Raw genomic sequence first — 15,061 nt, 5'->3', positions numbered from 1 at the left:
CATTACTTACCTTGTCGTTGCCAGGGCAGGGGATGGGGAGGGGACTGGATGAGGAGTTTGGGGTTGGTACACGCAAACTGTTACATTTAGAATGGATAAGCAATGAGGTCCTACTGTACAGCACAGGGAACTGTATCCAGTCTCTTGGGACAGAACATGATGGAAGATAGAATGAGAAAAAGAATGTATATATATATATATATACATTCATATATATATGAATCATATACATATATATATACATATATATATATATATATATATATATATATATATATATATATGATTGGGTCTGTACAGCAGAAATTGCCACAACACTGTAAATCAATTATACTCTAATAAAAATAAAATGTAAAAAATAAAGATACTCAAACCTCAAAAAAATCCACAAAACATTTCTTACCTTGATTTCTAATTTTTTTTTTTGACTTCTTAAATTTCACATCTGAGGCAAGAGCCTCACCCTCCCTAGCCTGCTGTTACCTAGCCCTGAGCCTCAGGTAACAGTAATATGCAGGGAGTGCAATTATTAAGGTATTGCTGGAATGTAAGGTAAACGGAGGAGAACTGAAGGGAGGGAAGCTAGAAAAACTGGCTGGGGTAAATGATGAAAGGTCTTATTTGTTCTTTGAAGAAGATCTCCAAAGATTTTACCCTGAGGATCACAGGGGTGAGTCATGGTTTTAAACTGGAGAGTGACCAGATGAGACCGTCATTTAGACAGATGAAACTGGCCAAAGCGTGGAAGCTGGTTTGGAGGGTTTTGCTATTTTCCGTTAAAAGAGAACAATTAGGAGGCTATTGTAGTGGTCACACGAGATAAGTAATCATGCTTATGTTACCCATAGTATTTGGCTCACTGAAAAGTATTTGAATTTGGGGGTTCACTGGTGGAAATGGAAAATATCTTTTTGGAGGGCATGTTAGATGGTTCTTTTGCTTCTTTAAAGGCAGACCTTTTGTTAACATGATTTTTTTTTTTATGGCAATCACATTTATGGCTGAAGCATTTCTGTAACTCTATGCAGCTTATTTCACCTGAGAAATGTTTTTGATAAGATACAATGTTCTGATATGTGATGCCAGAATTGAGTCTGAGCCTATAGTTTTTATTGCATTTATATGCAGTGATGTTAGGTTAGGAGTAAGGCAAATGAATTCTCACCATACAAAATTGAACAACCCAGCTTTATAATTGCTTCAGGATAGTCGATTGCCTATTCTGTCTCTGTTCAAAGTACCCAAAGGAAATCTTCCTACGGCCATTGAAAATATCAGAGTCTGCAGATGGAGAGCATAACTATAGAGCCTTGGCTGTATATTTAATATACAACTAGTGAAAACTGAATCAAGGGAGAGAGCCAGGATTACAATTGGATGCCTGATTGGAAGGGCTGATATAACCAAGAGGCCAATCTATAAAAGACTACTTTACATAGTAAAGAAGTATTTACTGCCTTGAAAGGTTCTACATATGCACAACACAAATGCTGATAGAATCATACTGTCCTTTATATGTCAACTTTATTTAATATCTATAATACAGCCCCCATTCCACACTTCCATAGTTTTAGATTTTCTTTTGCACAAACTACATAATGATGCCAGTCCCAGATTGTTTTCTTATTTGTTAATAAAAATTTAAGATTCTAGCAAGCTTTATTTATCTATTGGGTATTTTTTTTTCAATTACAATAGAACTTAACATTTTTAGTGTTTCTTGTCATACGGAATAACCATCAGTTAACTACAAAATGTCATGATTTAGTCTTGAAATTAGAGACAGAGGTTTTAATTTTAGAGTTAATTGAAAACTTTTGGAAACAAAAGTGAACCTCCCAAAACTCTATGCTTCCTTGGAGCTTGTTGTAGACATCACTGAATTAAAGTTTTGCGAATTCATGAGCATTCAAGAAAAGTGACACATTCCCCAAAGAAAACCGCTCAAAGATTTAGGCAAAAGATGCTTCCATCGCTGGCATCATTTCAGCAGCTCTGAAACCGTCTTCCCATCTTCAGAACATACGCTATACTGAAAATCCCACTACACCTGAAACAAACATTTATTTCATGGTAGAATGTGAAAAAATGGGATTGAAAATGTAAGTCTTCCTAACAGAGTTTACACTTTAATTAAATTTTTGTTAAAGTAAAAATTACAGATAGCCGAGTTTTGCCTGAGCTTTTTGCTGTGCTAAGAGTTCTGATATGTTGAGTGGGAGGATGCCTTTTTGGAGGGAAAGGAGAGGAGCAGAAAAGAAGACATACCAGCCACTGTCCCATTTTACCTTTACCCACTGTACTTGACAACAATTACCACAAAGTCTAAAATTCAACTGAAAACAAATTCATGTGTTGAAAATTTCAAATGATACAAAAATGCGTAAAGTGCAATGTTTAACCCCTACCACAGATCTCCAGGTTCTCAGACCTCTCTCCAGAAGTAACTACTGTGAGGAAATATTGAAGTTTGTTTTCCCAGGAATACTTCTCAAATACAGAAGCATAGATGCATATATAACATACTAGTATACACGTATACCCTGGGGGTATGTACATGTGTGCATGTGTTGCAGAAGTGCCTTTATGCTCTTGAGTTACCCAAATGAAAATAGACAGTGCCTTGCTTCTCCAAATAATGGGTCTTCAAGAGGGATCCTTCTCAGCCCATGCAGACAAGCTCATTCTCTTTAGTACTTGCAAAGCCAGGCTTCCTCAGTTTTGGCACTATGGAAGTTGTGGGCCAGATAATTCTTTGTTTTGGAGGGTGGTCATGTGCAGAGTAGGGTGTCTAGCATCATCTCTGGCCTCTACCCACTAGTGGCAGTAGTATCTCCCTAGTAATGAAAACCAAAAACCTCTCCAGAAATTGCCAAGTGTTCCCTGGATTGCAAAATCGCCCTAGGTTGAGAAATGCAGCTTTAGGGGATTCTATGGTATAAACAGGTACTCCCTTTTGATAAATATTTAGGTTGTTCTCAATTTTTGAGATTACACAAAAATGCTGCACTGAGCATTTCAAATCCACCTGTCTCTGAGTAAATGTATAAGCCTATCTGTAGAATAAATTCCTAGATGAATTCGCATGTCAAAGAGGATGTGTATTTTACATATGCATGGATGCCGCCAAATTGCCCTTCTTTTATACTTATTTTGCCTTAGAACTATTCTGTCAGAATCATTTGCTGATCTCTGGGTGGGGAAGAGGACGCTCAATAAATGTTTAAATCAGATAGTCAAAACCTCTAAAGACAATGACAGCAGTGGTCAATTGCATTGACCAAGACGACGCTGGAGAAGATGACATGTCAAACGTTTACATTTCAAGGCAAGGGGAACCTGGGAGAGAAGAAAAGGCAGAAAATTAGGAGGGGGAAGAAAGCAAACATTTATTGCATGTCTTCTATCCAGGTGCTGTGATAGGCACATTACGTATGTTACCTCCAGTGTGTTAGGAATTATCATTATGGCCCCTGCAGGGATTGGCTTGGATCTCTGGGCATGGACCCAAATCAGGGGAGCAGGCTTAAGGACTAAATACTGACAACATCAGTGCAGGTGTTGTTTCTCTTGTGCAGAGATAAGAACCACCTTCTTAAGAGCCTGAAGATAGACTCGGTTTCATAGTGGGTATATTTCATTGGAACAGTCCCTTCCTTCAGGCCTTCCAAGAGTCTTGTGATAGATGTTTATGTCATATTTTAATCCTAAAGTCACAAACCAGTGGCTAAAAAGTTGGACTGGCCCACAGATTTATTTCCTCTATCGTTACAAAAACGTTGAGTCAACCCTTAAAAATCAAAAAGAGATGTTATGAACGAAACCAGGGATCTCACCTACATCCTCACAGAGAAAACGTTCAGTCCTTAACCGGCTGAGCCACAATGTAACTCCACAGTTCATCTTATCTTCAACATACCATTCCTACCTCTCATTAACAATTTTCAAATGGAAAAACTAAATCTCAGAGAGCTCAGTCAAATGAGGGAAGATGGTTCGCCTTTAAAGTGCAGAACTAAGACTCAACTCAAATCTTTTTGATTGCAAAAATCCACAATCTTTCCAACTATGCCAATTTTTTTCACAGTATTGTTACTGCTCCTCTTATTTTTGAAAGCCCTTTGACTGGAGATAAAGCCTTTCATTTCACAATGAGAAACGGAGCTTGAGGGAAAATGCCTCTGGAGGGGGTAAAGTAATAAAATAAGACCACACTGATACATAAATGACTAATTGCAGATCCTTCCATGAGAATTATTACAACATCATTTTTTGCTGGTTTTAGGAGTTTTTACATGCTCATTGGAAAAATACTTGGAAAATAGATAAAAAATAGAAGGAAGGCATTGACTAGAGAATTACCACTCTTGAAAATCACTCTTAATATTTTGATGTGTTTTTTCTCATCCATTTATCTCAAAATTGAGATCAAATGATAGATACAATTTTCTCTTCCAATTGATCATCTAGCATTATATACTGACTATTTCACCAATTCATTGAAAAGTCTTTGAGTCTTTGAAAGATTTCTAATGGCTGCAAAATATCTTCTGGCGAAGAACCACTATAATTTATTTAACCAGTTTTAGCAGAGAATGCTAGAGATGGATTTGGAAAGATGTGAGGGTATTTTATAAATGGACAAGGGAACACAGCTCTATGTCAATATGCACTGACCTGCTTTGCTTCCCATGAACCACAGCTGTAACTGCCCCGTGCTTATTGCTGACTATTCTTTGATTTCAATTTGGAGAGTTTAGATTATGCCAGTCTTTCAAGGAAGAAAGATCAACCTTAAAATAGAGAAAAAAAGGAGAAAACATAGAGAAGAGGGATTATTTTATTAAGTTGGAAATGCATAGGTGCTTTTCTTTACCTTTGAAAACAACTCTAAGAGGGCAGTCAGCACTTTTTAATGGGGCACAGACTGAGAAATAGAAAGTGAATCTGGCATTTGAATATCTTGCTTCTTAAACTAGCATTAACCATAATTAATTATGAGATTTTAAACTTTAACATTTAAACATTATTTACTGGACATATATACTGTGGAAAACACTAGACATTTAGAATATAATGATGGGCAAGAGAGACACATAATTCATCTTCTGGCATTACTACTTAATGCAAATTTCTCATTTATAAAATAAAGGAATCTCAACAGCCCCTTTCAGTAATGAAACATTATTTTCTCAACTCATTCATTAATTTAAGAAACTGGCATTAAATGACTACTGTGTTAACATGCCTTTTGCTAGTTGTTGCTGATGCGAAGTCACTTACTCTTAAGAAACTCACTGTACAGTGAAAGTACATAATAGAAACATAACTTTCAATGAAGTGCAATGGCTTGCCATTATCGAAGTACACACCGGGTGATTAGGGTCAAACACAGGTAGCATCTGTTTTTCTGAGAGGGAATGGGAAGTCTAGGATAGAGTAGAAGAGGGGAAGAAAATGAGTTTTTATAACACAGGAGCAAACGCATTCTATGCAGAGAATCTGGAAGGGATGTGTAGCATACACAGCACAACAGGAACATGAGATGACATTCTATACTCAGGAAAGGATTGAAATGTATGTTATGTTTATTAATATATCCACAAACTTTTACTACCCATCTAGAGTGCTGGCTACTGTACTGAGCCCTGGGAATAAAACAACGGTCCATAGGAATGTGGATCCTCACTTCAGGAGGCTTAAAGTTTATTGGTGGAGACACATGATCACACAAATAAATATATAATTACAAGTAGTCACAAGGAAAATGATCAGAGTCATCTCAGCAGGCTTAAGTTTAGGAATCATTTGGGGGAAATGAGCTGGGGGCACACAACATTCAAAGTAATAGAAATAATACATTCCAAATGTCTCTTAAAGAAGGCTGGATGTGATGGTTTGGTGGATTGTATAGTGTCATGTGGCTGAAATATTTAGGGCAAAGGAGATTGGTTAAAAAGTTAATTAGAAGCAGAGACTTAGGCCAATCTTGGACCATGACAGGTACTTACTGAGCTCTTTGATTATGCTTAATATTTACTAATGTAGTCTTCAAGTCCTATATTATCTGGCCTCTAGCTAGTTCCCAAGTTTCTTCTTTTACTGTGTTTCTCCTAAGTTGAACTTCTGAAACTTCAACCAGGTATTTCCTTTCTAGGAACTATTCTTCCTCAATTCCCATGGTTATCTTGGTACTCCCAGCCTCATCCCACACTCCTAACTTCATCACACAGGCTGACTTCTGGGGATTGGTTTTAGAGGCCCCCACAATCTGGCATAGGCCAATCTGAGCACCCCTTGCTTCGAACCATAGTTTACATTTGTGGGTCAAGGGGTTTTCCTAATAAGTTTGTTCCTGGATCATTTTTCTTTATTTACAGTTGCAAAGGATACAAGTTATACTAAGTGGTGGTTATATTATTATTATTATTATTATTATTATTATTATTATTATTATTTTTACTAACAACTTGAGCAGAGAAATAATATAGGATCTCCTGAGTCTTCGTAGTTGTGACTGGAGTGTGCCTGGGACAAATAGTATTTGCTGTAGATGAGAATGTCCAAGAGAAAGATGCCACTCGCCTTCACACCACATTGCTTATTTATGAATTAACCTAAAGGAAGCTTGAAAAGATCTGACATATGTAAGTAACCAAGAATTTATTAGGGAACTTCTGGATCAGGAACAGGCACAGGAAATATGACTACCATGGGTGGGGTGTGCTCTCTGACATCTCTTGGACTAGACTAGAGTGGTCTCTACATACTGGGGTCACCAACAGCAGTGACTGTCTCAGTCAAATACACTGCTGAAGCTCAAGAAAAAAAGAGAAATACATTTTGATCCTCTTCATGTAATTAAAAGAAACACTGGCCCATACTAGCACTTCAAAGTGAAAGAGGGCATAAGAGACTCACAAATTTTGGTAACTCAGAGAGTTAGCTTGCATAACGCATATATAATCCCATTAATCTTTCCTGGGGCTTTCAGGGTTCACTGGATAGAACGGATGTTCTAGAAGGAAACCAAAGTTTATAAAGCTTGCCTAAAGAAAAGTTCTTCTCTAGGAAGTCTATTTTCTGAGATACTGTGTGAGGAGGACATATATCTGGATGTCCCAAATACAGAGTAGAGAGGAGACAGATATCACAGTCAGACCCCTTTCACACTCCCTAAGAAGCGGGATTTGCCATGTGTAATGGTGTCTTAAGGCTTATGCTTCCAAAGGGACGTTTTGCATTGTTACTCCATGAGTGAATGAAATGCTAATTTGGAGAAGGTGAAGAGGAGACATATTAACAGGCAGAGTACAGACAGGATGAGTGTGATTAATTAATTTTGGTAAAGTGGTGTTAAACACGTGCAGGACTTTTCAGAGGCTTTAATAAAATCAGTATATATATATATATATATATATATTTTTTCTTTCTTTCTTTCTTTTTAGGGCCACCACCATGACATAAGAAAGCGTCCAGGCTAGGGGTGGAATCAGAGCTACAGCTGCCAGCCTACACCACAGCCATAATACAGGATCTGAGCCACATATGCAACCTACACCACAGCTCACAGCAATGCCGGATCCTTAATCCCCCTGAGCAAGGCCAGGGATCGAACCCGCATCCTCATGGATACTAGTTGGATTTGTTTCTGCTGTGCCAAAACAGGAACTCCAAAATCAATGTATGTTATGAATCTCCAAAAGGATAAAACAGTAATCATGATTTCCAAAGTTTACTTACTTAAGGAAATCTTTTAATTTTCTACTCAGTTTCTTGAAGTACTAATTGTTAAAATAATACCACTAATACTAATTGAGCATTTAACATGTGCCAGGAACTGCTGTAATTGATTTATACAAATTATTTAATATTTGTGATGAGTTGAAGACATAGAATCTATTACTCCTCTCATTTTACAGAGAAGAAAATTATGACCGTGTATGTAGAAGCTTCTCCAAAACTGCTTGTGTATGGAGATGCTTCAATTGGAAGCAAGGCAGTCTGACTCCAGAATTTTGTCATTAACTACCTGGTAGTGCCACCTATAGTTCTTTAGAATAGCATGAAGAAAAGCTGACAAAGAGTATCGAACTCTTTAACAATGCTTTGCTTCTATGTGAATTGGTCTTTTATCACCTGGAGCTATGCTGTTTTAGAACATGTGATTTCCCTAGAAACACATTGGTCTCATAGAATTCATAACAATGAGTCATTTTAGATGGATCCACCAATATTTCTACAAGGAAACTCAGCAAATAATTTATTTTTTAAAAGACAACATCATAGAAAACTTTAGCTGTGCTTTCCTGTTGCCCCATACCTTGGGGAGGGGAGTGACTTTATAATGAGATCATTTTGAAAAATGAACCTTAAGGACTATATACCTTGGTACCAAAACACAAAATCAAGAATACACCTGGATTCTTCCTAGACTCTCCATCAATTTTAGAGCACACTTTATTCGGGGCAAGCATTAGCTTATGAATCAGAAACTCTACCTATTATTGAGTAGAATAAAAGCATACTAAAAGTCTGTCATTGGCATTTTCCTGATTCTATCTTAAAATCCTTCGTCTACTGAGAGTTTCAAAGTTCCTGACCTAACGGGACTTAGTCCTGGGAGACTGAGGTGGTCTCAGTACTAATGAGTGGGGTTACTTGGTTTTTTATCAGTCCTTTGTGATGTTTTTAATTGTAGGGCACCGTAACAGTTGGTATAACTCATCCCGAGCTTGGAAGAAGGTGGTAGGAGAAATCTAGGGAGAGGAAAAACAACTTGAGAATATTCTTGATACGAAACATGCTGAGGGAGATGTAATGGGTTGAAGTTAGGATTTTCCTTCATGCTTTCATTAATACTGCACTCTAGATTTGATACTGGCAAGATCCTGAGAAGTAGATGTGATTCTGTTAAACTGTAAGGAAGAGCTAATTTGCCACTACATTTCCAGGTAAGGAAAGCAGACCTAAACTTCAATCAGACACCCTTTGATGATGGCGATATTAGATTTGCCATACATGAACACAGCAAGGACTTCTATACGTTATGGTGCTGGACTCCTGTGAAAGGAGGTATGTATGTAGGTAAATTTTTTCTGAACACCCCTCACCCAAACCTCTAAAATATATTGACATCTAAGAAAAGCTTTTGGTTTAAAGGTGGTTTTATATTTTACAAAGCAAGTTTATGTGCAATGACGTCATTTAATCTTCACAACAGTCTATGACGATGATGATTATTTCTCTATTTTGTGAATGAGGAAAGAAGCTGAAAGGAGTTAAATGACTTGCCCAAGTCACAAGTTAATAAACAGAGGAGCTAGACTTCAGAATTAGATCCCTGTCTGGTGCTCCTTTTCCTATACCTGCCGTCAATTATCCAAAGCTCACCAACATTTAGGGAAGTACCATACAAAGAAACATAATTTAAATTAATAGAGATTCCAGACTGACTATTAAATTATCACATGTAAATTAATTATAATATTCAAATATGAAGGAAGATACATGATTTGCTATTCTCACACCTGCCTAGTGGATTGAAAATTCAGAAGATTTGCATGTAGCGAAGTTCAAAAATTTTCAAATCTTTTTATCTAATATTTCCACTATAAGTAACCCATATTTAGTTAAAATGGAAAAAAAAAGTTTTATATACCAAGTTGTTTGTTGATATTTATTTTTAATGATGATACAAAGTAAATATTTCTCCAAGACTAGAATGATTTAATAGTTAGACAAAGCAGTGGAATATTATACAACCATTAAAATAACGTTTACAAGGAGTTCCAGTCATGGCTCAGTGGTAACAAACCTGACTAGTGTCCATGAAGATGCAAGTTTGATCCCTGGCCTCAGTCACTGGGTTAAGGATCCAGCATTGCCATGAGCTGTGGTGTAGGTCACAGACGCAGCTCGCAGCTGGTGATGTTGTGGGTGTAGCATAGACTGGCAGCTGCAGCTTTGATTCGACCCCTGGCTTGGGAACTTCCATATGCCATGGCTGTGACCCTAAAAAGCAAAAATAAATAAATAAATGAATTAATTAACTAAAAAAAATAAGGTTTACATGCTTTTAATACTATGGAAGATTTATGATGGAATTATGAGTAATAATACATGCACACTTTTTTTTCTGCTTCTCTGCATTCTGAAGTGTTTCCAAAATGACTACTTTTTTCTTTATAATTTAAAACCACATTTTTTAAAAGGTAAAAAAAAATGTAAAAATGCAGTTTTTCAAAATCAGAAGAAAGCATCTGGTGAACTAGTGTGATATTCTGGTTAGTGCTTTTTTTTTTGAAATCAAGGAATCTGGTTGAGTTCAAGTTGTGGGTTCTGTATGCTAACCAATCTCTCAAGGATCTTTCTGCATCTGTTTCCTAGGACTACTGGATCAGAATGACCAGTTACCATCTCTCGGCTAAAAACATTCAAGTCTTCCTTTCTAAGAGCACGCCGATGCCTTTCAGGGCGATTCCTCATTGTATACAGTTGGGGTGCGGGGCAGGGCTGCCTTTCTATTCTTTCTCCTCCTCTAGGTCACCCCTATGCTTGTACCCTGTAGCTCTAGAACATAGTGTTAGGTGAAGATCATCCGATTTCCAGCTGATCAGATATTTTCTGCAGTAAACGCCCTTCCATTGAACTGAACTAGAATCGAGTTCCATTGCTTTGCATCCAGAATGCTGACTAACAAACACAGTGACAACCATTCTGCACTGGAGTATGAGCAAATACTTTCCTTCAGGTCTATAAAAGTTAGTCAGGAAGCATTTTCAGTATCCAAATAAAATTAAAAGTAAAGGCTAATGGCTATAACGTAACACCTCACCCAGAAGGACCTAGGGAAAACATCAAAGGGCACCATACATCAATTCAAAGCTTTAAAAGGGGTTTAATGTCATAAACACATTTTAGGCTTCAGTATGATCTGAAAACGAATATTCTCAGAGTAGCCACGAATGGGTGGGCTCAGAGAGATCACAGTATGTCATTTTATAAATCAGAAGGCTGCAGTATATTGCAGGGTTCTTGATTATCTTACACCTCCTAGATACAGGCTTTTTTTTTTTTTTTTTTTATTCTGGCTGTTCTTCAAGACCTTTTCTTGAGAAGGACATGGTCTTTGGCCAGTTTAAGCTACTGTCAGTGTTCTGAAGATAACCTGCTAATGCTTCAATTCCTTTGTAATTAAAATTTTCCTGGAGTGGTGCATCGGATTTGTAATAACTCTCTCATGACAGCAAAGCCAAGCAGAAGACCCAAGCCTGTGTCCTATAGTCCTTTACAGAATAACGGTCCCCACAACAGATACTCAGCTTCTTATGGCAGCTTTAACTCAATGAGGCAAGTGTTCTCTTAGAGGGTCCAGAAACCAAAGCAGCTTTTAAAACAAGAAGCTGACATAATTGACTTTGAGTTCTGTCCTAAAGAGATATTTTGTCAGCTTTGGTTCTATTTTTTTTTTAGCTAGCCAATTAACCAGGATAACAACTTTGACTTGCAAGTAGATTTCTTCTGAAGAATGCAAACAAAGCCACCATCTCTTTAAAAACAGCTGTGGGGCAGGAGGCTCTAGGTTTTGATGGGCCAGATCTTGCATTTATTTTGCCCTGTATTGACTGTTAGCCCTCGTCTCTCTCTCCATCCCCGCCTCCCACTTTCCAGCTTACCTTGGGTGAGGCATGCGGAAGCTGCTGCCAGGTCTTCCAGAAAGGTGAGAGCAGGAGGATGACACAGCATTTTTAGGACTCCATAAAACCAAGAGCCTCTGCTTCCTCTTCAGAGACAAAGCAATGCCCTAGGTGCTGCCACTTATAATGTTGTCTAATCTAGAGGTAAAACCTCTCTTCCTTATTTCTTCCCAGCCTTGCCAATTCTCTCCTTCATACCCTGGTGTCTTCTCCTCCCCTTATAGCAACTGGAGACTTTATTACTGAACTCAGAGGTCATCAGATGAGCTCAATTTGCCCTTCTCCACCTTCCTCTGCCTCCAACTGGCTATGCCTTTTTCAGGCACACAATTCTCCTCCCTGCCCTAGTTCCCTTGCTTTCTGCCTCAGAGACACCGTTTGGCCTAGGTGATCTTTCTGATTCACAAAAGTAATCTCTCTCTCATGTTCTCTTTTTTTTGGGTAAAAGTTTGCCTTTATTTTTTGTTTGTTCCATCCTTCCTATGACCAGGTATTATAAACACTGGGATGCAATGGTAATAATCATGCAGGGTCCCTGTGCTCAGACCTCACCATCCAGTAGAGAAAGAGGAAATGAACGGCTGTGGATGGAATAAGTGGTGGGGTGAGTGTGACTGCATGGACTTAATCCCTCCAACCTTGTTGCTGGGCTGGGGGATGTCTTCCCTGATAAAGTAAGAGCTCAGTGAGCAGGGAGGTTAAGTAGGAGTCAGTTAGGTGAAGTGGGTGAGTTAACAAACTAAGGAAACAGATTTTTTTGTGTGTGTGTGCTTATGTTTGTTCTATGCATATAGTGGTGGAATTTTTGGAAAATAGAAAAGGATAATGAATGGAGAAAATTATCTTAAGTCCTCATTATTCAAATATTAACCATTAAAATTATGGCACCTTTTCTTCTAATCTTGGGTGTAGGTGTGGGGGGGAAGATGAGGAAGTCATGAAGAAATGAGCCAGATTCTGCATTTTTCAAATTATTTACTGTATAGTCAATGTTGAGTATTGCTTTTTTTTTCCACTTAAAACTGTACTATAAGCTTTGCTTCACTCCATTAAATCTTTCAAAAACATCATTTTAATGGCTCATTTAGTCTTTCCACAGGAGTCCCTCCTGGTTTCTCTCCTTCCTGTCCTCACACCAGTAATCTCTCTTGTTCATGCCTCCAAATCAAACTCACCCTCTCAGCGTTCTTTGAGAATTGATAATATCGGTCACATTTGTAATCTGAATCATTTGTGTGAATTGAGAATACCCAGCCCTGAAAATAATTGTATCAAAGGTGCCTAAACCCAGGGCACTTCAGGTATCCTCCTTTACTGCCTTTGGGATTCCCTTCCATGGGTGGTCAGTGTTTCTGACTAATCTATCACTTGATATTCCTTTAGAACATAAACAAGAGTCCAAAGCCAATACACCTTGTCTAAATCTGCTCTGAAGCTTTTTTGGACTCCTTTCGTTGGGTAACGTCTCAGTCCTTCCCACTGTGAGTTATTGATGTTGCCAGTCCTCATTTGCCTTGGAACTTTCCCTTTAATTAGGGTTAGAGATGGGTTTGGGACCTCAAGTGCCAGATATTGATAGTTTCTGCTGCTGAAATAGTAAATCCACAGGCAGCTGTTGGGCAAATCCAGGCGTGGAAGTCACCAGCCTCACCCCTGTATTTCCTCCTGTCACTGTCATCGTCACCATCATCTGAGTTACCATTACTATTGGTGGCGCTCACAGCAAGTTCTCTCTACATGCCAGTCATTGTGCTTTGTCGGTTGCTCATAGTATGCTCTTGAAATTTCAAAATAACCACCGGAGGCAAGTGTTAATTGGCATCCCTACCTCCAAGAATTAGGTCAAAATCAGCTAGTAAATGGCTAGGTTAATGACCGAACCAGATTTATCTGATTCCAGAGTGCGGTGTCTGATCTTAGGAGACGAGGCTGAGAAAGGATGTGTGCGTGGGTGCGTGCGTGCGCACGTGTGGGGGCAGGGGGAGAAAGCAGAGAGGAGAAAAATGGAAGAAGCAGAGTTAGAAAAAAGAAAGACTGGAGAATATTTTCACATGAGGGATTTTGACAGAGTTCATTAGCCTTTATGTTTCTGACTTCAAAAAAGGCCATTAGGGGCTTCTCATTGTGGCGTAGCAGAAACAAACCCAACTAGTATCCATGAGGATGAGGGTTCCATCCCTGGCCTCACTCCGTAGGTTAAGGATCTGGCGTTGCCATGAGCCATGGTGTAGGTTGTAGACGCGGCTGGGATCCCGCATTGTTGTGGCTGTGGTGTAGACCAGCAGATGTCATAGCTCCAATTCCGTGATTCCACCCCTAGCCTGGGAACTTACATACCCTGTGGGTGGGTGCGGTCCTAAAAAGCAAAAAAAAAAAAAAAAAAAAAAAGCCATTAGGTGAAAGCCCAGCGCCTGTGTTGGGTCTGAGAACCCAAAAAATTCTAAGGAAAAGAAACTGTTTCTTTGCAGTCATGGATTCTATTTCCCCACAAGTGTTGCTATTATACTGGTTGTTTTCTTTTCTCTACCAAATACAGGTCATTCTCATGTTTTTCCTTCCAGTCTCCTTAGTCCTGAAGTCAAAAGGAAGTCCAAGCTGCTATAGTTTAGGCTTATATGGGTGATGACATGGCCAGTTGGTCAATGGCTTTCTTGAGGTATAGTCACATACTTCTATTTCTCTTTACTTTTCTGTTTCTCTTCTGTATCCGACCCCCCACCCCACCTCTATCCTGGGACCAAATTCTGTATGGAAAACATACAGATATCTTATTTTCATCATATTTTCTAATTTGCTGTATTTTATGATATTTTGATATTTTAAAACACTTTTCTGGCTGGCCGGTGGGAGACTGCCCTTCCAGGGCTGGCCCATTCTTAGAAATAGAAAAGGGCCTGCCACTGGGAGCTGACTTTGATATGCAAACTCACCAATCCAGAGCCAGACCTCCTCTATCTGGTTCCTATAGCCCAGGAGGCACTCACCATTCTTCTGCCTTAATCATCCCAGGAGCAAGTGCCAAATAACTAGAGATCATCCCTATAGCCCAATGGCAGTCAAAACTATTCATCCTACCCAATCCTAAACTCTTTAACGTGTCCTGACTTATCTTTCCTGCAGAAACCCTAATAAAGGCTCAGACTCTATCCCTTGTTCTTGCTTCGCCTTCCTGAAACCTTGAATTCCTCCTAGAGATCTTCAGTGAGCCGTGCCTTGCTAGAGGAACTTTGAGTAACATTCAACCTTTCTTTCGGTGTGTTGATCTTTCCATGTCATCACTCAGTCACCTTAAAAATTAAAACCTGGGCACAGAAAATGTTTAAGATATGCTATTTTTGGCACACAGATTCTAAGGTGCCCCC

General features: G+C 38.8%; 1 long non-coding RNA gene across 1 annotated transcript; it reads right to left on the bottom strand.

The window, feature by feature from the left end:
• Nucleotides 1-1,658: 1,658 nt before the first annotated feature.
• LOC125137919 (uncharacterized) lies at nucleotides 1,659-12,080 on the bottom strand. Its single transcript, XR_007137536.1, has 4 exons — nucleotides 11,679-12,080; nucleotides 5,373-5,429; nucleotides 4,678-4,793; nucleotides 1,659-3,339 (listed from the first exon to the last, which is right to left on the bottom strand). It is a non-coding gene; the product is annotated as an uncharacterized LOC125137919 (long non-coding RNA).
• Nucleotides 12,081-15,061: the final 2,981 nt, after the last annotated feature.

This window comes from Phacochoerus africanus, chromosome 10, assembly GCF_016906955.1.
Source record: "Phacochoerus africanus isolate WHEZ1 chromosome 10, ROS_Pafr_v1, whole genome shotgun sequence".
Classification (NCBI taxonomy): Eukaryota; Metazoa; Chordata; class Mammalia; order Artiodactyla; family Suidae; genus Phacochoerus; species Phacochoerus africanus.
Note: the sequence above shows the minus strand (reverse complement) of the source record. Positions and strands in the feature narration are given on the sequence as shown.